Source organism: Pristiophorus japonicus, chromosome 2 (genome assembly GCF_044704955.1).
Source record: "Pristiophorus japonicus isolate sPriJap1 chromosome 2, sPriJap1.hap1, whole genome shotgun sequence".
Classification (NCBI taxonomy): domain Eukaryota; kingdom Metazoa; phylum Chordata; class Chondrichthyes; family Pristiophoridae; genus Pristiophorus; species Pristiophorus japonicus.
In genome coordinates, this window is record NC_091978.1 from 223,710,683 (window position 1) to 223,734,039 (window position 23,357).

Here is a 23,357-nt window from a genome sequence, read left to right on the forward strand (position 1 = left end):
TGGTCAAGAAGTTAGTGTAAGTAATATTTTCATTTATTCAATGGAATTGCACTTGTAAATGTGACCAGCTGTATATGTCCCACCCAGCAGAAAAACATCTTCTCTAAAAATATATATTTTCATCTTTACAGAGGAAAGTGGCACACAACAAACGAGAAAGAACTCGAACAGGAGGAGGCCCGGTAAATCTGCATCCACTGACACCCTTGGAAGAGAGGGTTGCTGCTTTGATGGGTCCTACCTGGAGAAAAGCAACCACCACTGCACAAGCTCGGCCCACACTCGAAGGAGAGGGTAAGTCCTGCAAATTCCACAGTCTGGCTTTGCTAAATGTTGTACTGCACGAGCTAGCCATGCTTCGGTTCATGGGGATGTCTCCGTCAGCATGTTGCGTCAACCGAAGCGGAGCTATCATTCATCCTGCAAATCAGCCTGCTGCCTACGCTGTGTGAGCCTATACATGCCACCCACCCTGCCCCCTCCTCTGCTGCTAACCATTTGACTGTTCTGTTATATTTTGCAGAACTTCAGGCCAACCCTGACAATGCAGAAGAAGATTCAGACGCGGACGAGCCTGAAGAGGAGAACATCTTCCAATCCCACCTTCCAGACCAAGAGCATGGGAGTGAGGGGGAGCAGGAGGGGATGGATGAAGCCCCCATTGTTGTATTCACTTTGGAGGAGGTGCAGGTGCCGCCCATCGAGGTGCTAGCCCCTTCCCTGAGTCGTGGTTTGAGTGTTGGTGGTACATTCCATGGTTTCCCACCTTCCGAGGCTGCGGGTTCCAGTGGGGTGCATCGAGGCACACCCAGGGCCCCACCGTCCGAGGCTGAGGGTCCCACTGGGATGCAGCGAGGCACACCCAGGGCCCCACCGTCCGAGGCTGCAGGTCCCAGTGGGATGCAGCGAGGCACACCCAGGGCCCCACCGTCCAAGGCTGCGGGTCCCACTGGGATGCAGCAAGCCACACCCAGGGCGAGGAGGGGAAGGAGAGTTCAACTGCACTCTCCTGAGGTGCAGGATCTAACAGATGTGGTTCAGCTGATGGCAATGAGTGTGGAGAGCATTGCCCTTAACCGATCACTCCTGGACACCATCAGTTGGGTGGGTGACTGGTGGGACAAGTAACAACACTCATGAGAAATGGGAACACCGTCAGTGAACATGAGGGAGGGAATGTTGTAGGTAGTTGACACTTTTGCTCAACATGAGGGAGAGCATGTCACAGGTAGGTTAGACACTGTCGGCAACATGAGGGAGGGAATGCTGCAGGTAGTTGACACACTGTCAGGGCGCATGAGGGAGGGAATGTCGGGGTTGCAATAAGGGAACACGCTCAGACCCCGTGCCCATTGACAGAAGCAACTGCCATTCCCACTCCAATCCCAAGACTAGCTTCTGAAGAGGCCCAAGCCAAGCCCTCCACATTACCGCCTTCCCACCCCCCGCCCCCTCATCATCAAGTGTGCATTACCCGAGATGTTCGAAAGAATAAGCTTGGTACCAACCCGAGAAATGCTGCGCCACCGCCTGCGGGCAGGGGTGGTAGAGTTACCATGACCAAGCACAGCGGGCGGTCTTAGAATAAGGTGGAGGAGAGATGGGTGAAGCCTTTCTTTGCTGCTGTAACTGTTCTCAAATTAAAAGTTTTTTGTAAGTTATGTAAATTTACTAATTTAAAAGTTAATGAGTGATCTTAAAAGTTTGTAAGTGATCTTAAGTGAAAACTTTAAAGTTGGATACAAGAATATTTTTATTAAAGTACAAACAAATGTGTGTTAAACTTTTGATTAAAATATATTTTAAATTATAACTGAATCATTTCCATTATTTGTTCCATTATTAACACAACTTTTTGAAGTAAACAAGAATCATTTCCATCATGTGTTCCATTAACACAACACATTACGGAACAGGTCCAAACAGTAAACATGCTCCATGTGGAATGATTGCCGCTGAGCCTTCAGGCAGAAAAGCATTCACGTATGAGCTGCTGGCGCAAGGCTTAAGCAACTGTCAATGGGGCATGACAGCTCGCCCTCCTCCGCCGTCGTGCTCTGGGTTCAGGTAGTTGCATGGCTTCCTCGTCCTCCTCCTCCTCGTCTGCATCTTCCTCATCATCAGCCACTCTCACCTCAGGTGGGTCTTCTACTACCAGCTGCTGCTGTATCATGATGGCTAAGTTATGCAGCATGCAGCACACAACAGTGAACTGACCGACAATCTCAGGGGAGTATTGCAAGTAGCCGCCGGAATGATCCAGGCATCGGAAACGCTGTTTCAAGATGTCAGTGGTCCGCTCTATTATGCTGCGCATTGCAATGTGCGACATAGAAATAGAAACGTAGAAAATAGATGCAGGAGCCGGCCATTCAGCCCTTCGAGCCTGCACCACCATTCAATATGATCATGGCTGATCATGCAACTTCAGTACCCCATTCCTGCTTTCTCTTCATACCCTTTGATCCCTTTAGCCGTAAGGGCCACATCTAATTCCCTTTTGAATATATCTAACGAACTGGCCTCAACAACTTTCGGTGGTAGAGAATTCCACAGGTTCACAATTCTCTGAGTGAAGAAGTTTCTCCTCATCTCGGTCCTAAATGGCTTACCCCTTATCCTTAGACTGTGACCCCTGGTTCTGGACTTCCCCAACATCGGGAACATTCTTCCTGCATCTAACCTGTCCAATCCAGTCAGAATTGTATATGTTTCTATGAGATCCCCTCTCATCCTTCTAAATTCCAATGAATATAAGCCTAGTCGATCCGGTCTTCTTCGTATGTCAGTCCTGCCATCCCGGAAATCAGTCTAGTGAACCTTCACTGCACTCCCTCAATAGCAAGAATGTCCTTCCTCAGATTAGGAGACCAAAACTGCACACAATACTCAAGGTGTGGTCTCACCAAGGCCCTGTACAACTGCAGTAAGACCTCCCTTCTCCTATACTCAAATCCCCTTGTTATGAAGGCCAACATGCCATTTGCTTTCTTTACTGCCTGCTGCACCTGCATGCCTAACCGGTCTATAATTCCCTGTTTTCTCTCTCCCTCCCTTTTTCAAAAGTGGGGTTACATTAGCTACCCTCCAGTCCATAGGAACTAAACCAGAGTCCATGGAATTTTGGAAAATGACCACCAATGCATCTACTATTTCTAGGGCCACTTCCTTAAGTACTCTGGGATGCAGACTATCAGGCCTTGGGGATTTATCAGCCTTCGGGATTTATCGGCCTTCGATCCCTTCAGTTTCCCTAACACCATTTCCTGACTAATAAGGATTTCCCTCAGTTCCCCTTTCTTGCTAGACCTCGGTCCCCAAGTAATTTCGGGAGGCTATTTGTGTCTTCCTTAGTGAAGACAGAACCAAAGTATTTGTTCAACTGGTCTGTCATTTCCTTGTTCCCCATTATGAATGCACCTGATTCTGACTGCAAGGGACCTACATTAGTCTTCATTAATCTTTTTCTCTTCACATATCTATAAAAGCTTTAGCAGTCAGTTCTATGTTCCCTACAAGCTTCCTCTCATACTCTATTTTCCCCTTCCTAATTAAACCCTTAGTCCTCCTCTGCTGAATTCTAAATTTCTCCCAGTCCTCAGGTTTTCTGCTTTTTCTGGCCAATTTATATGCCTCTGCCTTGGATTTAACACTTTCCCTAATTTCCCTTGTTAGTCACAGTTGAGTCACTTTCCCTTTTTTATTCTTACGCCACACAGAGATGTACAATTGTTGTAGTTCATTAATGTGATATTTAAATTTCTGCCATTGTCTATCCACCATCAACCCTTTAAGTATCATTCTCCAGTCTATCCTAGCCAATGCACACCTCATACCGTCGACGTTTCCTTTCTTTAAGTTCAGGACCCTAGTCTCTGAATTAACTGTGTCACTCTCCATCTTAATGAAGAATTCTACCATATCATGGTCACTCCTCCCCAAGGGGCCCCACACGACCAGACTGCTAATTAATAAATGTATTCCCGGTCAACTTCCGTCCGGGTTACGCATATGGGCGTCCTGAGCCAGGTGGCGAGGCCGTACCCATTTGTCTCCCAGTAGCCAGCTCTGCCTTTCTGGCTGCTGCTGAAACATGGCATATATAATGCTCTTGCGTAGGATGAACGCACCATGGGTGCTCCCAAGGTATCTTGCATCAACTGACATGATGTGATGCATGTCGTCACACACGAGCTGCACATTAATGGAATGGAAGCCTTTTCTGATCCTGTACATCTCGGAATCCTCCAAAGGTGCTCGCAAGGCGATGTGAGTACAATCAATGCAGCCCTGTACCTTTGAGAAGCCAGCAATCCTGGAGAAACCCACAGCCCAGTCATGTATTGCCTGGGCGGTCATGGGGAACTTTATGTAGTCATTCCTCCGGGCATATAGTGCAGCAATCACCTGCCGATTGCAGACATGTGTTGCATGTTGAGAAATGGCGCACACATCCCCAGTTGTAGCTTGGAATGATCCAGATGCATAGAATGAAAGTGCAGCTGTAACCTTCACTTCAACTGACAAAGCAGTCCTCCTGACGCTTCTTAGTTGCAGCTCTGCTTTTACTAACTCACAGATCTCGGGTACAACTTCTTTGCAGAAACGCAGCCTTCTCACACAGTCTGCATCACTCAGGTACAGGTACGAACGCCTGTCTCCATATACCCGACGTGGGTAAGGTCTTCTGCCCATCACCCTACGTGCTCTGAGGTTCCTCATGTGATGACGTCGAATCAATTGTCTCCTCCGCAACACGATCATTCAGAAGGCTTGCACAAGGTATGGCATTGTCAATATTGCCTCCATGATTAAATTTTACCTTTGCAAGAAGCTCAAAACGGCAGGCAGGCAGGACAAGGTTCTTTGTTCTCTCTTCCCACAAGGTCTGCATGGACCACACCCAGGTCTGAGCAAGCGCAGTGATCGGGGACCCCTCACCGCCTCCCCCAAAACCCCCAAGCTTCATTTAATGCATAGTGCAGGCTTCTGATGTCTTCCACAGCCCCCCCTCCCTCCCATCCCCCGAGCCCGTGTCTGGGAGAGTATCAGATTTTGCCGGCCAACGCTCCAACCCTCGTGCCCTGTTTGCAGACGTTCGGTAGTGGTTTGTCAGTTTTTTAAAAAAATGAAAACTTAAAGAATTCCGTTAAACTTCCATTTCCTACGTTTTATGGTAAAAAAAAATGTAAGCTTTATTATGCATGTTTATGTGTGCGTCACTCCCTCCAAAACTTGGCATAAAAACAATGGCGTCTTTCTGCACCGATTTGTTGATGTGCGCTGGTTTTTCTTAAGTCAGCAGAAGGTTTTCCGGGAGTGGTCACATACACTGCCTTCGGAGAAATTTAAATTGGCCAGACTTACATAATTGAGAATAACTGGCGCAGACATCAATGACGCAAAATGAGACGAACCTAAAATAATTGTAACTGAGTTACGCTGGCGCACATAGATTGGGGAAACTTGTATTTTTTAAAAATTAGGCCAAAAAAAGCGCCACGCGCCAAAATAACAGCGTAAATCACTGGGGAAAATTGAGCCCATAACTCTCTCCTCAAAAAGTCCACCCTCATACTTCGTCCTCTCCAACTATTGTACCTTCTCTAGGCTCTCTTTCCACTCTAAGATTTTTAACCATGTTACTGACACCCTGGTGTGGGTATTTAAGCAATCATATCACAGCAAGTATTAACGCATTCCCAAGAAGGGGAGAGAAGTGGGAGTGGAAGGTACAGGCTCGATGGGCCGATTGGCCTTATTCTGTACTATAATCATTCTATGAAGGATCAATGGCACTGTGGTGGTTCAATACATAGAAATCACAACATGAAAACAGGCTGTTTGGTCCAACCATTCCATTTTGGTGTTTATCCTCTACATCAGCAATAGTCCGAATCCCATGTGTCCACCCTGTTCCCATGTTACATTGTTCTCCTTTCCTTCAACCACCTATCTCACCTATTCTCAAATGTTGACATAGTCTGCACTTCAAATCACTAATTCAGGTAAGTGCATCCTACAGCCTCTGTGTAAAAAACTTTCTCTTGCTCGCTATCCTAAATCTCTTACAGTAAATCTTGCATCTATTTACTCTGTCCCATTGCTTCATAATTTTTAAACTCCTCCATTCCAACAAAAGCAGTCCAATTTTTTTCAAGTCTTCCTTTGTATTTTCTTATATCAGGCAGCATTCTCATGAATCTGCACTGTATCCTCTCTATTGCCTCCGACCATGGTCTTACTAAGGTTTTTCAATATTACATTTTGACTTGTTTTATTCTATACTTCTTGCCATAAAACCAAGTATTCCAATAGCTTTTATATGGCCTTATTCATTTGACGTGCTGCTTTTCATGTCTTATGAACATGAACCCCCAAATCCGTCTGTTCATCACATCATCCAGCTTTCCCCCAAAGTACAACTATTCATTTTTTTTTTAATCAAAATGAATCGCCTTACATTTATTGACACTGACATCCATCTGCCAATTTTTTGCCCAATCATTTTTTTTTTAAGTAAACTGTTTAAGTAAACTTTTCTTCATTAAACATTCCCACGTTTATGCCTGATTCCTATGGTACTTAAACATTTACTTTGCATGCCCATTTGAAGGAAACGGGGAGTTAAATGTTGTATTCCACATTTTACTGTGTGGGTGTGCAATCTCAGCGCGAGTCTTTCCCCTCCCTATTTTATAAATTGTAACACTGCAGCACAGATGTAATTTAGAATCATAGAATGGTTACAGCACAGGAGGCGGCCATTCGGCCCGTCGAGCTTATGCCGGCTCTCTACAAGAGCATTTCAGCTAGTCCCACTCCCCCGCACTTTCCCTGTAGCCTTGCAAATTTTTTCCTTCAGGTACTTATCTAATTCCCTTTTGAAAGCCACAATTGAGTCTGCCTCCACCACCCTTTCAGACAGTGCATTCCAGATCCTCGCTGCGTAAAAAGGTTTTTCCTCATGTAGCCTTTGATTCTTTTGCCAATAACCTTAAATCTGTGTCTTCTGGTTCCCAACCCTTCTGCCAATGGGAACAATCTCTCTCTATCTACTCTGTCTAGACTCCTCATGATTTTGAACACCTATCAAATCTCCTCTCAATCTTCTCTGCTCTCAGGAGAACAACCCCAGCTTCTCCAGTCAATCCACGTAACTGAAGTCCTACATCCCTGGAATAATTCTTGTAAATCTTTACTGTGCCCTGTCCAAGGCCTTCACGTCCTTCCTAAAGTGCGGTGCCCAGAATTGGACACAATACTCCAGTAGAGGCCAAACCAGTGTTTTATAAAGGTTCATTATAACTTGCTGGCTTTTGTACTCTATGCCTCTATTTATGAAGCCCAGGATCATGTATATTTTTTTAAACCGCTTTCTCAATATACCCTGCCACCATCAATGATTTGTGCACATATACCGCCAGGTCTCTCTATTTATGCACCCCATTTAGGATTGTACCCTTTAGTTTATATTGCCTCTCCTCATTCTTCCTACCAAAATATATCACTTTGCACTTTTCTGCGTTAAATTTCATCCGCCCATTCCAGCAGCCTGTCTATGTCTATCACCTCATTGTTCACTATACTTCCAAGTTTTGTGTCATCTGCAAATTTGGAAATTGTGCCCCGTACTCCCAAATCCAAGTCATTAATATTTATCAAGAAAAACAGTGGTCCTAGTACAGACCCCTGGGGAACACCACTGTGTACCTTCCTCCAGTCCAAAAAACAACCCTTCACCACTATTCTCTGTTTCGTGTCACTTAGCCAATTTTGTATCCATGTTGATTAGAATTGTAACATGAAATGAGCGCGTCTCAATGCAAATAAGTCTGGGTTAGAAAGGTGAAACATAAAATTACATTCAATTTACAGCACAGAAACAGGCCATTCGGCCCAAATGCTCCACGTGAGCCTCCTCTCACTCTCCTTCACTTTATCCTGACAGCATATCCTTCTATTCCTTTCTCCCTCATGTACTTATCTAACTTCCTTTTAAATGTATCTATGCCATTCGCCTCAGCTATTTCATGTAGTGGCAAGTTCCACCTTCTAAACACTCCCTGGGTAAAGAAGTTTATCCTGAACTCTTCATTGGATTGAGGCCCACTATTCATGATTGGGGTAATTCTGCAAAACGTTTGAAGAAAAATCCCTAAATCAGTGTAAATGAGTGCGAATACAGTCAGGGAAAAGATCCCTTCATCATGGACTAAAGCTGCAGTAAAGGATGGTTGGCAGACATAACAGAGCTCAGAACGAGCTCGTGGATGGATCATGGTAGAGAATGAGAAAGATAGTGAGTCACATAGAGTCTCAGAGACAGACGCACCAACGTTAGCGTCCTCGACTGGGCCAACATCCCCAGCATTGAAGCACTGACCACACATAATCAGCTCCTCTGAGCAGGCCACATAGTTTGCATGCCAGACACAAGACTCCCAAAGCAAGCGCTCTACTCGGAACTCCTTCATGGCAAACGAGCCAAAGGTGGGCAGCGGAAACGATACAAGGACACCCTCAAAGCCTCCCTGTTAAAGTGCAACATCCCCACTGACACTTGAGAGTCCCTGGCCAACGACCGTCCTAAGTGAAGGAAGTGTATCCGTGAGGGCGCTGAGCACCTCAAGTCTTGTCGCCGAGAGCATGCGGCAAACCTGTCCCACCCATCCTTTCCCTCAACGACTATCTGCTCCACCTGTGACAGGGACTGTGGCTTTCATATTGGACTGTACAGCCACCGAAGAACTCATGTAAAGAGTGGAAGCAAGTCTTCCTCGATTCCAAGGGACTGCCTATGATGATGATGACACCCAAATATGTTAACCTGTCTTTTTTTTTTTAAATGCTGACAGATCTGTTGTACATTTCCAGTTTTTAAAATACTGACAAACTTCTTTATTTCAGTTGGGTATTTGCAAACTTTCTTCCGACCACTTGAGATCTCCATTGCACTGGTTCCCAGACTATCCAGACTGCACATCATCAACGCCCAGTGACTAACAACTCACCAGATCTGTCACAGCAGCAAAACAACAATTTCATCATCATCACAGGTAGTCCCTCGAAATCGAGGAAGACTTGCTTCCACTCCAAAAAGTGAGTTCTTAGGTGACTGAACAGTCCAATGCGGGAATTACAGTCTCTGTCACAGGTGGGGCAGACAGTGGTTGAAAGAAAGGGTGGGTGGGGAGTCTGGTTTGCCGCACGCTCCTTCCGCTGCCTGCGCTTGGCGATGAGACGCGAGGTGCTCAGCGCCCTCCCGGATGCTCTTCCTCCACTTAGGGCGGCCTTTGGCCAGAGACTCCCAGATGTCGATTGGGTTGTTGCACTTTATCAAGGAGGCTTTGAGGGTGTCCTTGAAACGTTTCCTCTGCCCACCTGGGTCTCGCTTGCTGTATAGGAGTTCAGAGTAGAATGCTTGCTTTGGGAGCCTTGTGTCGGGCATGCGAACAATGCAGCCCGCCCAGTGGAGCTAGTCGAGTGTGGTCAGTGCTTCTGATGCTGGGGATGTTGGCCTGATCGAGAACACCAACGTAGGTGTGACTGTCCACCCAGGGGATTTGCAGGAGCTTGCGGAGACATCGTTGGTGGTATTTCTCCAGCGACTTGAGGTGTCTACGTCTCTGAGCCATACAGGAGGGCGGGTATCACTACAGCCCTGTAGACCATAAGCTTCGTGCCAGATTTGAGGGCCTGATCTTCGAACACTCTCTTCCTCAGGTGGTCGAAGGCTGCGCTGGCGCACTGGAGGCGGTGTTGAACCTCGTCGCCGATGTCTGCCTTTGCTGATAATAGGCTCCCAAGGTATGGAAAGTGGTCTACGTTGTCCAGGGCCACGCTGTGGATCTTGATGACTGGGGGGAGCAGTACTTTGTGGCGGGATCAGGTTGGTGGAAAACCTTTGTCTTACAGATGCTTAGTGTAAGGCCCATGCTTTCGTACGCCTCAGTGAAGATGTTGACGATGACTTGGAGTTCAGTCTCTGAATGTGCGCAGACGCAAGTATCATCCGCATACTGTAGCTCGACGACAGAGGTTGGGACGGTCTTGGATCTAGCCTGGAGGTGATGAAGGTTGAACATGTTCCCACTGGTTCTATAGTTTAGTTCCACTCCAGCGGGGAGCTTGTTGAGTGTGAAGTGGAACATTGCTGCGAGGAGGATCGAGAAGAGGGTTGGCGCGATGACGCAGCCCTGCTTGACTAACAACTCACCAGATCTGTCACAGCAGCAAAACCATTTCACAGCAGTAGAAAGACACAATAACTGTAACTATACCTAAGAAAAGACAAAATATCAAGATGACATTCACTGAAATGCAATTCATCCTCCAAATGCAAACTATTCAGAATTTTTTTTTCCAACTTATACTTAGACATCAGTTCTCATTAAAAAAAATCTCAGAAACTTAACAAGCCTGTGGCAGATGGGCAAAGAAGTGACCAGCATCAGATTTGACAGGGACAGGAACAGGAAAATCCCAGTCAGGGCAGTAAGGCAAAGTCAGGCCTCACTCTCTTCAGGCAGAATTGTGAAGAATTCATCACAACGTGTAGAGAGAGAATTTATGGATGATTAAGCTGACAGTGATTGAATTGTTAATTGTTAATTCATTTAGCATGAGCATTTTGTAAAAGTTGTGTGTGAGTACAATGATTGTAATAGAAAATCACAAATAAATAGCCGGAGTATCTGACAAACATGATGTTCATTCATATCTCGCACATGGAAAAAGGTCCAATCTTCTATAACTAGCCCCTCACAATCCTGGACTCCGTTCACATCTCATTTAGTTACAAAAGGGCCCAAAAATGTAAAATCTGTGGCTCCCAAACACAATTAAGGCCTATTACATATCTTATACAGATACCTGAAAAGTGCTCAATTGTCTAACACGTCTCTCTCAAATACTCTTTTTAACGCAGCAACATTTCTAGACTAAAAAGTGAGAGATGCAAAAGATTTTGAGGATCCATCAAAATCCAGTCATTTTGCAGCTATTTTTCCCTTTCTTTCTTTTGTTATTTTTTTCTTCCTAATATTTTTCAAAATGATTGTTTCCATTTGTTTCTTTCGCCATTTATTTTTCATTCGATATTTTTCACGCTACGCTTTATTGTGACAATTTTCTCTTGCTGCTTATTGTCTTTAATTATATGATAGTCTTTTTAATCCAATTTTATTTTGTCTTTCTCACATCAAGTGCTGCCATCTAACTGGCAAACCAGCCTAGATTCAATCAATATAGGACAGCAATAACTATCGACAATATAGGACAGCAACTATCAGCAATATTGACCAGAAACACCAATCAACAGTAGAAAGTATCTGTCAAAAAATTATTCTCTTTTGCACAGATGCTGCAACTGGAGATAGATTTATGGAATGAAATACAGCCAATTATTATAAAGCCCTACTTTCTTTAAATCAAAACTCTATGTAATTTTCCCCCAAAGCATAAACATAATCCTGGGACCTGGAGTTTCTGTGGTGACAGTGGGAGTGGAATTGCTGCCCACTTACTGACAATGGGTCCAAGTTTCCACAAGAAAAAAAACGGGCGCCCCTCTGAGCTGGGCGCCCGTTTTTCGCGCCTAAAAAAATCCTCGGTATTCTCCACCGACTTACAGGTCCTCTGGCAGCCAGCACGAGCTGTAGGGGGACGGAGCCAGGTCCCGGCGCTGAAAACAGTGCCGGGACCTCTGCACATGCGGCCTACAGTCGGCACGCATGTGCAGTAGCTCCAGGCGCCGAACTGTGTGGGAGGGGCCTGAAGCACGCAGCCCCTAGCCCTGGCCCAATGGCCTCACTGGGGCTGCTTGAATGAGGCTCCTCCCACGGCCAGCTCCTGCTCCCCGCCCGACCAGACCCGACCCGACACCCGCTCCCTCACCCCCCCCCCGCCCCGACACCCGCTCCCCCCCCCCTGCCCCGTCACCCGCTCTCCCCCCCCCCCCCCGCCTCGACCAGACACCCGCTCCCCCCCCGCCCCGACCGAGACCCGACACCCGAGACCCGCTCCCCCCCCCCCCGACACCCGCTCTCCCCCCCCCCGTCCCGACCCGAGACCCGCTCCCCCCCGCCCCGACCGAGACCCGCTCCCCCCCCGACCCGACCCCCGCTCCCCCCCGACCCGACACCCGCTCCCCCCACTGACCCGACCCCCCCTCCCCTCTCCCCTCCCACTCTCCCCTCCCCCCCTCTCCTCTCCCCCGTCTCCCCCCTCTCCTCTCCCTCCCTCGCCCTCTCCCTCTCCCTCCCTCGCCCTCTCCCTCTCCCTTCCTCTCCTCTCCTCTCCCTCCCCCCCTCTCCTCTCCCCCCCTCTCCCTCCCTCTCTCTCCTCTCCTTCCCTCTCTCTCCCTCCCTCTCTCTCTCTCAGCAGCACGAACAGCTGCAGAATTCTCTGAAGCACTTTCACACAGGTAGGAAGATGGTTTATTTAATCTTTTCTTGGCTTATAAATGTTTATTCAGGTTGGATTTATTTGTATAATATTTGTAGAAGTATAAATAAGGATTTATTGTCGAATTTAATGAGTTCCCTTCCCCCCCACCTCGTTCTGGACGCCTAATTTGTAACCTGCGCCTGATTTTTTAATGTGTAGAACAGGTTTTTTCAGTTCTACAAAAATCTTCACTGGCGCCATTCTACTTTAGTTTGGAGTACATTTTCACTGTGCAAACTTTCAAATCAGGCGTCAGTGGCCGGACACGCCCCCTTTTGAAGAAAAAATTCTGTTCTAAACTAGAACTGTTCTACCTGACTAGAACTGCAGAAAAAAAAATGTGGAGAATTGCGATTTCTAAAATAGTCCGTTCTCCACCAGTTGCTCCTAAAAATCAGGCGCGAATCATGTGGAAACTTGGGCCCAATGTCCCTGACCCCTTCTGAAATTCAGGCTACTTTAAGTATTTTGAGTGAACACTCATGCTGTTCTTGGTGCATGATGATGGGGCAACTACCTGACGGGGATAGGGAGAGGGAGAGATCGAATTTCATTACCGTACTTTGCCACAGGATCAGCAGCAACCCCCGAACCATGATTATAAGTTTTTTTAAAGAATGCTGTTGGTTTCTTCTGCTGACCGGCAATGCAATCGATTGCATTAACTATTTTGCAAAATTGGCCTTTAAACATATAAGCGCCCAAAGCGTCCAGCATTACTAACGGTAAGGCTGAAGAAAATATGTTGCACGATGTATTTTACTCATTTAATTTGAATTATCATATGTCTGCTCCCCCTGCAGATGTCAGGAATGGAGAGAGTTGGAGCAACAGCTCCTCAAGCCCCACAAAAATAAAAAGGAATTTACCTTTGGGATTTTCTTCAGGCAGCTGATACTGGTCAGAGCATAGAAGCTCTAGTGTAGACCAAAAATGGCAATCGAGGTCCTATGTACTTCATCTTAAATGGGCCTACTTCCTGACTCTGATAATCACACTAGCAGGAATGGTTTTTAATTAAAGAACACATTTTTTATGTTTAAGACTCCACATTGTGGTTAAAAGACAGTTTTTGAAGAATCTGTTGAAAGAGACTACGGCCTAGAAATTGGAACCTTTAGCGCCGGCCATTAAGACCAGTTTTGAAGAAGAAATGGCAGCAGCCTCGCTTCTGCCCACTTCCGGTGCAGAACATGGTGCCTCCATATTGGACAGGCTGGCAGCGCTGCCGTTGCCTGCGTTCACCTCAAATATTTTAATGATCAAGAGCATGGCGTCAATTGGCTTGCAACGTCAAACTGACACATGCTCAGCAATTTTGGATGTAGCTGCTCCTTTTACTGCTCCTTATACCACCCTCTCCAAAGCACGCCTGTGCATGCAGCCGTTGTCAGCGCGTGGACCTGGGAGAAAGTAGCGGAGAAAAGTCTTCAATAACTATACAGAGCATGTCCAGTCCAGTAAGATGGCTCATGGTCACTGCTGCAGAAACACATCAGCGGATTGAATGCCTTAGATGCCAGCACTCAACCGGAGCAGGTCAGTGAGTTCTGGTACAGAACAGCATCAGGTTACAAATAGTCTAGGGGACTTGTACTCTATCCATTACTGTCAGTCAGTTGTGTAATGCAAGACATACACTTGTACACCAGATTTTCAAGTCATACTAATAAGCACTTGCAGATGTGTCAGTAAACTGGAAATGAAATTATATTTGGGCTTTGTAAATGTTTATATTATTGTTACAAACATTCATATTGAATATGCATCCTGTTCCTCTGAGATAACTTGTTACATTTTCAATTAAAGGAAATCTAACAACTTCTTCTGGTTTCTGAAGGAATTTGTACATCTGCATTTACTCGTATCAATATTGAGATGTTCAGAGTACCCAGTTAAATTTTCACATCCCTTGGTCTATTCATCACCCATGCCGACACTGACATCCAGTATTGCAAACAAATCTCCCAATTCCAGTACACCATTGCGCTTTCAAAATGCTTATCCAGGTAATTTCTAGAGCTATAGGGGCCGAAATTGTCCCCCGCCCGAAACAAGGCGCACACAACCCGTTTTGAGTGTTTTTACTGCCGCAGTGGTTGAGGTTGCCTCTTGAGCGAAATTCCGCTCATTGTTTTTTTTCCACTCGGATCCGGAAGTCGTCTTAGTAGGGGTGGATATGCGGCGGTGACAACACAAGGGGGGGCGGAAGTTGGAGGGGGGTGCGGAGTGGCCAGCACAATGACATCATCATGGCGCCGCGTCACCATTGCTCGCCCCTTCACTTAGTGATCGTTAAACTTCAGGTCACTGTGCCACCAGGGAGGGTTTCGGCCGAACCCGGGGGGCATAATTGTCGGGCTGACATAGCAGTCGACCGGAAAAAAAAACATAGCTGCAGCAGCAGTAGGTCCTCCCCTTTAAGGGGAGTCGCACTGCCATTGCAGAAGGCCTCAGCCTCACTGGACCACCACGAAAAAGCTTGTTTTGGCAAGATTTTCACGGCGGAATTTCGCCGTCGGGGGGGGGGTAGATCTGCGGTACAGACCGGCAGCGGAATTTTGATAATGGCAGCCATTACACAAAAAGTCGGTGGCCTTGCACTCCGTAGCGTGGCTTCCGATTTCCGCTAAGAGGCCTTAAGGAAAGGGACAATTTCGGCCCCATATACTCCTAGAAAGACTTACAGGGAGAGCCTCTGTAATAACAAAGCTATGTGTGTATTAAAAGAATAGGTTGCTTTTATTTCTATTCTAGAGAGTAGAATTGGAAATATTGGTTGCATTCTTTAAAATGACAGATTAGTGTATTTTTAGGTTTTCATTTATTTTGCGTACCCTCTCTGTCAACCTACAAAACACCACAAATGTAACCAGAAACATTGCACTTCACTTTAATAAATCGCAATTTCCTGATAATGCAGCAGAATTGGATTAGACCTGATCATCGGCCTCCAACTGATCTCACTGCCTGAAAGAGCATGTTGCACGGGAGGTTCTGCACTGCGCTCATTTCCATCAGCAGCCAGCACCAAAATAACGGTGCTGCCTGTGCTCTTTTTACGGGTGGCCGTTAACCTTAACCCACAGTGGCACCGCCCGTTTTCGGGCTTAATTGAATTTCTAGGCCCATAACTGTAGAATATCAAAGGACAGCTCAAATCACCAAGGCCCTTTTACTAGACTATATTGACTATCATCATACAACGTAACCTTGTGTAGTTCTAACCTTTTAATAGATACATCTATCTGGTTGATAACTATATGTTTACCTTTTCTGTACACAAAAGGACAACAGTTGTTATGAGACCCACTCTCTCGAATGCTGAGCTGATGCAAGTTAGTGTAAACCAATTGTGAAGGTCATGGAGGAGATACGGGGCTAAAACTTGCTGGAAAAATAACCATGTATTAATGAAAGACACTGTTATTAATCGGGCAGCAAATTCTGGAGATTAAGATATATTGCATGAGTTGCAAATCTCTACAACTAGCTGGTCGATTTATTCTGCTCCGCCATTTGCTTCGTGCAAACGGCATCTCGCCCTTGGATTCCCCGTTATTTTTAAGAACTTGCTGGATTTGCAAAATTGCCCATTAAACTTGCTGCAGAAAGTTAGGGTTGGAACTGAACAGCAAGTACCTTTTTAACGACATGATAATTGTTAATGCAGTGCCAATGCCAATCAACCTCTCTGCCACAGAAAGGGAACAATTTAAACTGTTGAATCTTATTCCTGCATGTAGTAAATTGTCAGAGATTTTAAAAATGTCAAATTTTTAATTTTTTTTTTCTTACTTTGCCTTTCTATCTTTTTTCTGACTCTCTTAATACGATCTTTCTTGCCCTGTCATTATTTTTCTTTCTGTACCTGATTTGACTCTAATTTACCTTCCTTCTTGGTTATTCCGCTATTCCTTTTACAATCCATAAATCTCACTGGTTAAGGGGATACACTGTTGGTCCCGCTGTTCACCAAGGTCCCCTTTTCCCTCGCCACACCATCATCAACTCACACTTCCAGCAAATTACAGCGCAAACATTTTGAGAGCGGAAGATTACGGCAAAAAGTCTAACTAACGGCGTACACCATGCGATGTCCCACTCCAGCACGATCCAGCCCATGATGTAATGGGCTTTTAGCTGAGAATAAAAGCGAGACCATTCTCACAGAAGACAACTCAGGAGCTAGTCACCCTGAGAATAAGCTCAGCAACTGTAACTTGCAGTCTCAAACAGTCTTCAAATCATCGTATGTGTTATCTGTGAGTATCATTCCCTCTAATAAAATCTATAAGTAAAGATGCTGTAATCTAGACTTTTAATTCCTAGCACAGAGACAACAGCTCCAAGCTTGTCTCTCTTGCAGTATTAATCAATTGACTCGGGGCTGCACAGTCCACCCAGCAGTAGGCCCGCATTAACATTGTCGCAGCAACAGCAACAATGGGGCGGTAGGTCATGATATTCACGATACTACAGCCCTGTTTCAACCAGGCAGGGGTCCTGAAAATTCACTCATTGGATTCATGCCAACATTAAATCTCCACTACTGTACAAATCAGTGTTATACCAAAAGTTGCAAACCTATAACTATGCAACAAAACTATGACAAATGAAAGCAACTAACACAGATAGAACTGTGCATTTTTCTTGAAAACCAATTTATATTATCCTACTGTTTGCAGACAAAAAACTCTGTGGAGTTTTTGGAGAAATCTTCAGAGGGGATTTCATTAGAGTGGCACTTAATGCATAGCGATGCCCTTATATTCCCCTTAAGGTGGCCTTCAGTTGACTACGGAGGTCTGAATAGCGACACATGGGACCTGAAGGCACGACGGCTGCTGTCTTTGCACATGTCTGTGCAGCACATCATGAGAAACAACATAACTGTCCACCCATAATACTGAAAACATTCTGCAACATGCAAGGCAATAATGGCGTCCTGTTGCATTGACCACAAAGTGGAAGAATCATCTGTGGAAATATGAAAAGAAATTCTGCTTAATTCATGTTAGACTTTGCATAAGCTCAAGGTAAAATACAATAGAACCGTGAAACAATTTTGAATACCAAACATGACCAGTTTGAAATTATGAAAAAATTAAGTAATCATTGAACCAATAAAATAGATATTTATCATATATTAAAAATCTTATGTTTATGTACACTTCTTGTCTATAAAACCTTACCTCATGTTGTGAACTTTTCCATTATAAATTTCTATGTTGACATTTTTAATAGAAACTGCCTATGTAAACGTGTTACACTGTTACACTCTGCCACTAGCAGTGCTGCTGCAGCACCTCAGTTTTGCATCTCCCAGTTCCTCAGCCTGTACTGCACAGAAACTCCTATGTTCCAGTGAACTTCTCAAATTGCCGTATGTTTTGCTATTTAACTATAAATAATACTGTAACAACATAAGATCAAGTGTTTATATAAAAGTAAGGACAGAATACATGAATTCAAAATGGTGAAATTATATCCCATGCTCTAATCAAACTTCACCAAGGTTACAGGGTCTTAATTTTCAGTGTGCAACTCTGTGGGAAATTAATCAGTATGTGCTAAAAGTCTCACATAGTGTAATAGATATTGCACAATGTGAAATGATATAAATATTGTTCGATATAATGTAACAGAATATGAATTGATAAAAAAATGTACCACTCACCAGAATCAGTGAAGACAGATGTGGTGTCAGGTCCCTGATCCAGAAAACATCCCCAGAATATCACTGCAGGAATTCCTTGAAGAAGCGTCCTCGGCCCAACCATCTTCGTTAATGACCTACTCTCCATCCTAAGGTCAGGAGTGGGGCTAGTCACTAACGATTCCACAATGTTTCGCTTCATTCACTATTCCTCTGATCATGAAGCAGCTCATGCCAGCCTACAACAGGACCTGGACAACATTCAGAGTTTGGCTGACAAGTTGCATTTACATTCATGTCACACAAGTGCCAAGTATAATCATCTCCAACAAAAGAAAGCTTTGACTCCTCCCCTTGACATTCAATGCCAGCACCATCGCCGAGTCCCCACCATCAACATTCTGGGAGTAAACACTGAATTTGACCAGACAAGAACAGGACATTGACTGGTCCTCTGCGATAAGTGGTACACCTCGTGACGCTTCAAAGCCTCTCCACAGTCTACAAGCGCAAGTCAAGAGTGCAATAGAATACTTACCTGGATGGGTGCAGCTGCAACAATACTCAAGAAGCTCAATATCATCCAGGACAGAGCTTGATTATTGCCCCTGCCACTGAAATCAATATCCATCCAATCTACCACTGTAGCTGCGGTATATACAATCTATGGGATGCATTGCAGCAACTCAGCAAGGTTACTTCAACAGCATAGGACCTCTAACACCAAGATGAACAAGAACAGCAGTGTTGTAGGAACACCATTTACCTCCTATTTCCCCTCTAAGTCCCACACCATCCTGGTTTGGATATACATCACTGTTCCTTTATTGTTGCTGGAGAAAGATTCCTGGAGTTCCCTGCCCAACGTCATTGTGAAAGCACCATAACCACAAGGACTGCCACAGTTTAAGGAGAAGACACATCAATCCAATCTCAGGGCAACTAAGGATGGGAAATAAATGCTGGCCTTGCCAGTGTCACCCACATCCTAAGAACTTTTTTTATGACTTCCTTGCTTCAACCTCTGCTCATAGTTTGCTCCTGAGGCAAACTGGTGCCCAAGTTATTTTTTTCAATCATTTTTGTTTTGTTTTGTATGTGTTGCTTTCACGACTTTGTTCACTTTTTAAAGTAATTGTTTGCCAGCTACATCAAAAAGCCCTGTATGGTATTAGTTTCTTTTATGGTATCTAAAAATTAATGTTTTAATTTCTTAAAATGTTTGACAAGAACTCTTAATGACACTGAGGAAAATTTTGGTTTCCATCGTATACAATTTTTCAACACTATTTCCCAATGTTTACAGGGGAAAAAAGCCATCTGCACAGCTCATTCAGTTAATATGGAAGTGAGACGGAATAATGCAAATGATTGCTAACAAGATGTTGTAACTTTCCACTCACGGGATGTTAAATGCCACTGTTTAAGACAGTTTAGTGAAGAAATGCGAGATGGATTTTTTTCCTCACAAAGTGACCAAAATGCCATTCCATTTTCGAGTTGGAAGATAATCCCCAGCTGCTTCTCTATTTACAGGAGAGCTAAAAGTGATGTGTGTTACAATGTAAACTTGCACTTATAATGTAAGTGCAAGGTACATCAGAGACAGAAGATGGGGTTGCCACTGTACAAAAGTCTTAGGTTTCAAAAATTAAAACATTTTTGCATGGAATTTCCAAGGAGGTTCTCCTGTCGATTTTCCATGATTTTTGCCAATCATTCCCCTGTGGAAAATCTCTATTATCTCTATAAAACAAAACACAACACAAGATGGCCAGCTGGAAAATCCAAAAGTGCAATCACCCATGCATGCCTGCATCATCCCAGAGCACAAGATCTGTCAGCAACTAGTTTACAGAGCAGCAAGACATCCAAACGAAAATACATTCAAATTGGATCAACCCAATATCAGGTCCCTACAGGGACATTTCAAGTCAGCTTCGTACAATACAAACCAACCAAGCAGATAGCCAAGCTAAAAGCATTGCAAGATCATAAGATTATTACAGATGAAGAAGGCCAGTCAACCCATCGTCATTCATCCCTCCATCCAGAGAGATTCCCAACATCATCATTGCAGCATCCAATTGATTCTTAAATGATTCCAGGGATTTTGCCTATATTATTCGATATGGAAGTTTAATCCATGTGTTGATTGCTCTTTGTATAGAGAAGAATTTCCTGATTTCAGTCCTAAAATGATATTTTATTGGTTTGAAATTGAATTCTCCCTAGTTCTAGCATCACAATTTAATTTAAGGTTCTGGATTAACTTTTTCGATACTCTTGACTATTTTGTGTATCTCTGTAACATCACTTCCTTTCTGAACTGAAGAGCCCAAGGGGGAGAATTTCCCTACTGTAGCGGCACCCATTAGCACGGCATTAAGTCAATCCGTCAGCTAATGGTGGGTTCCACAGCGTCCTCAATTTTTAACGTCCCGGTAGCATTGCCAGTCTTTAAAAAAATGGCGGAGTGGTTACATCAGTCAGCGTGCAACGCCAACTTAATGTCATCACTGTGAACTTTGAGCAAAGTGCAGGGTCCTAACCATGCCAGGTAAACCTAGCATTCAATCAGACTGACAGAGGTGCTTCTCTTTAAGGGACACACACATCTTTCAGATAGTTTGCATTTAAACTTTTGGACTGGGTTTTTTTTATTTTATTGAAGTAGTGGCTTGGTGCAATAGATGTTAGGTTTTTTTTAAAGTGTGTAGGGAGTGCTGCTGGACACTTGCAAGGGCTCGGATAGTAAAGGAAAGCCTCCGAGAAGGTAGAAAATGTTGCAAATGCTCAGCAGGTCACGCAACATCCATGAGGAGAGTAACAGAGGTCACGTCTCAGGTTGAGATGCTGCCTGACCAATTGAGTATTTCCAGCACTTTATGCTGTAATTTCAGATATACAGCATCTGCTCACAGAGGGAAGAGGAAGAATCAGAAGAGGAGGAAGCAGAAGGAAGGATGCAACCCAGACAGCCTCCTTTCTGGCCGGAATATCCTGGATGGAATCATTTGCCTGCGGTCCCAGTGGCCACAACCCTAATTCCACTTTCAATATTAGTCCCACACCTTACCTTCCCTCTGTTACTGACCATCACAGCGTCCTCTTGGCCACGATGCTGAAATAAAAGCCACCACAAAGCAAACTTTCCAATCCAACTTTATACATCTATCCATTCAATATGACATCAATAAATCAATAAATCACCCTTACGCATTCCTTTAGTGACTGTCCTGTGTGTGCCTTTGCCTATCCTACTGCCTATCAGTGCAGTCATGATATTGTATTAACTTTAATATGTAGATCCACGAAGGAGCCAGGACTTCACATACAGTGAGTCACTTTCTGAGCTGTTTAATGCTCTATAGGAAGCGGGAGGCTTTGCCCAGTGTGTAGCTGTGTTATGGAGGACTGTATGCTGTATCTGTAACACTGCAAATTACTGCCAATTGGACAGTGACACTCGGGTGTAGAAATTATATTCTGCCCAAAAATGGCTGCACAGGGCAGGTACATGCTGCGTGTGCTTGTTCACGTGGTCCCAGGGGAGGTGCAGGCAGCAAGAAAAGCCTCTGTAGAAAAAATGGTTGCAAGACCCACACCTTGTTCCCTCAGGTTCTCCGATGTCCCATTGGAGGCCCTGGTCCAGGCAGTGGACAGGAGGAGGGAAGTCCTGTTACCCTGGGAGGGGGGGAGGGGGCAGGGGGAAAGAGAGCAGGCAGAAAGCCCTCCAGCCAACACCTACGTTGCCAGTGGAAAGAGGTCATGATGTGCTGCCTGTGGCCAGAAACAAGTTGGACACTGAATAATTGAAATCCCTTTCTATACAGAAAGACGTCAGGCTGGTGATGGAGAGCAGGCAAGGCAATGTGGGTGCAATCTATGGCACACTGCATCCTGGGAACCCTGCAATGCAGTCGAAGTCTAATGCTCTCTCAACATGATTTGCTGTGTCCATTAGGAAAGTAATGTAGTTATTCCTCCTGGCATAGAGAGCCTCAGTCACCTCCCTGATACAGCCGTGAACAGCAAACTGGGAGATGCTGCTGATGTCACCTGCTGCAGCCTGGAATGACCCCAAGCAATAAGGAAATGTTTTCCATGCCCTGGTTTGAGGTTCAGGTTGTGACTGCAGCAGATGGCATAGCTCGGTGATAGCCTCGTTTATAAAGTGAAGATGCCTGGCACATTGCTCCTCAGCTAAGTTCAGGTCAGAGAAGTGCTCCCTGAAGACCTGTTGTGGGTACAGCTTCCTGCTCAGTGCTATCTTCGCCCAGCTGCTCTCTCCCAAAGGCAGACCTATAAGACCACCCATGGATGCAGTAAAACTGTTTCGAAGGCAAACAAAAGCAGTCTAGCACCAGCAAACACTGGTTAGCATAAGTCAGAATTCATTGTAGAAGACAGAAAAATATTAAAAGAAAAGCCCAGAAGATAATCAGCAACCTAAAAGAACAAATCAGCAACTAACCTGTATGGAGTGGAGGAGCTCTTTAAATAGCGCTACTGCTGCCTGTTAGTGGCAGGAATCGCTCAGCGAGTTGATTACGTAGCGAGTCAGGCACTGAGACAAAATCAATTTCACAAAAGGATCGTACAAGAAACGTGAAACCCTTACTTTAGTATTTTAGTCAGTTATTTTTATACTTTCGGCACAAACCCTGGACGCCTATGGAGGAGCCTGATCCAATATGGCGGGCAGCACACTTCCAGCGTTGAATAGTTGCATGAATGCCACCACCATATTGGACCCTTAGACGACATGATCAAACTGCTAGGCCTCTGTCTTCTTTCCGTTTTCAGACCAGTTTCTGTGTGAAGAAATCTCAGCAACAGAAAAATTCTGGATGAACTACTATCCAGAGAACTTGGTTGTATAAACTATGTAAAGCAAATGGCTATGTGTCACAACTTCGAAAGTAATGAGCTTGGTTTCTTCAGAACAGAAGTCCCGAGAGGTTAAAATCCAAGGCAGTACATTCCATTTGTGAGCAAACCTACTGAGTGACATAATGGTTAAAAAATAGGTCTATATTCTCAATCTCCTGATAATCCCCTAAATCGGAATTTCACACTTAACTCTACCTCAGAGCAATCTTTTTGATTATATCTCACATGGTGTTCAAGCCATAGGTACAAAATATTCACATATCATGGCGCTGACTTCCCAGTCGAGAACAAGCAGTTGTCCATGATGCCTCTGAAAACAGTCTGCAATCCACTCAGCAACACAGTTCATGTG

General features: G+C 44.8%; 1 protein-coding gene across 1 annotated transcript in view; it reads right to left on the reverse strand.

The window, feature by feature from the left end:
* The window catches only part of LOC139244148 (stearoyl-CoA desaturase 5-like), a 132,223-nt gene that overhangs the window by 97,219 nt on the left and 11,647 nt on the right, over positions 1 to 23,357 (reverse strand). The window lies entirely within an intron of this gene.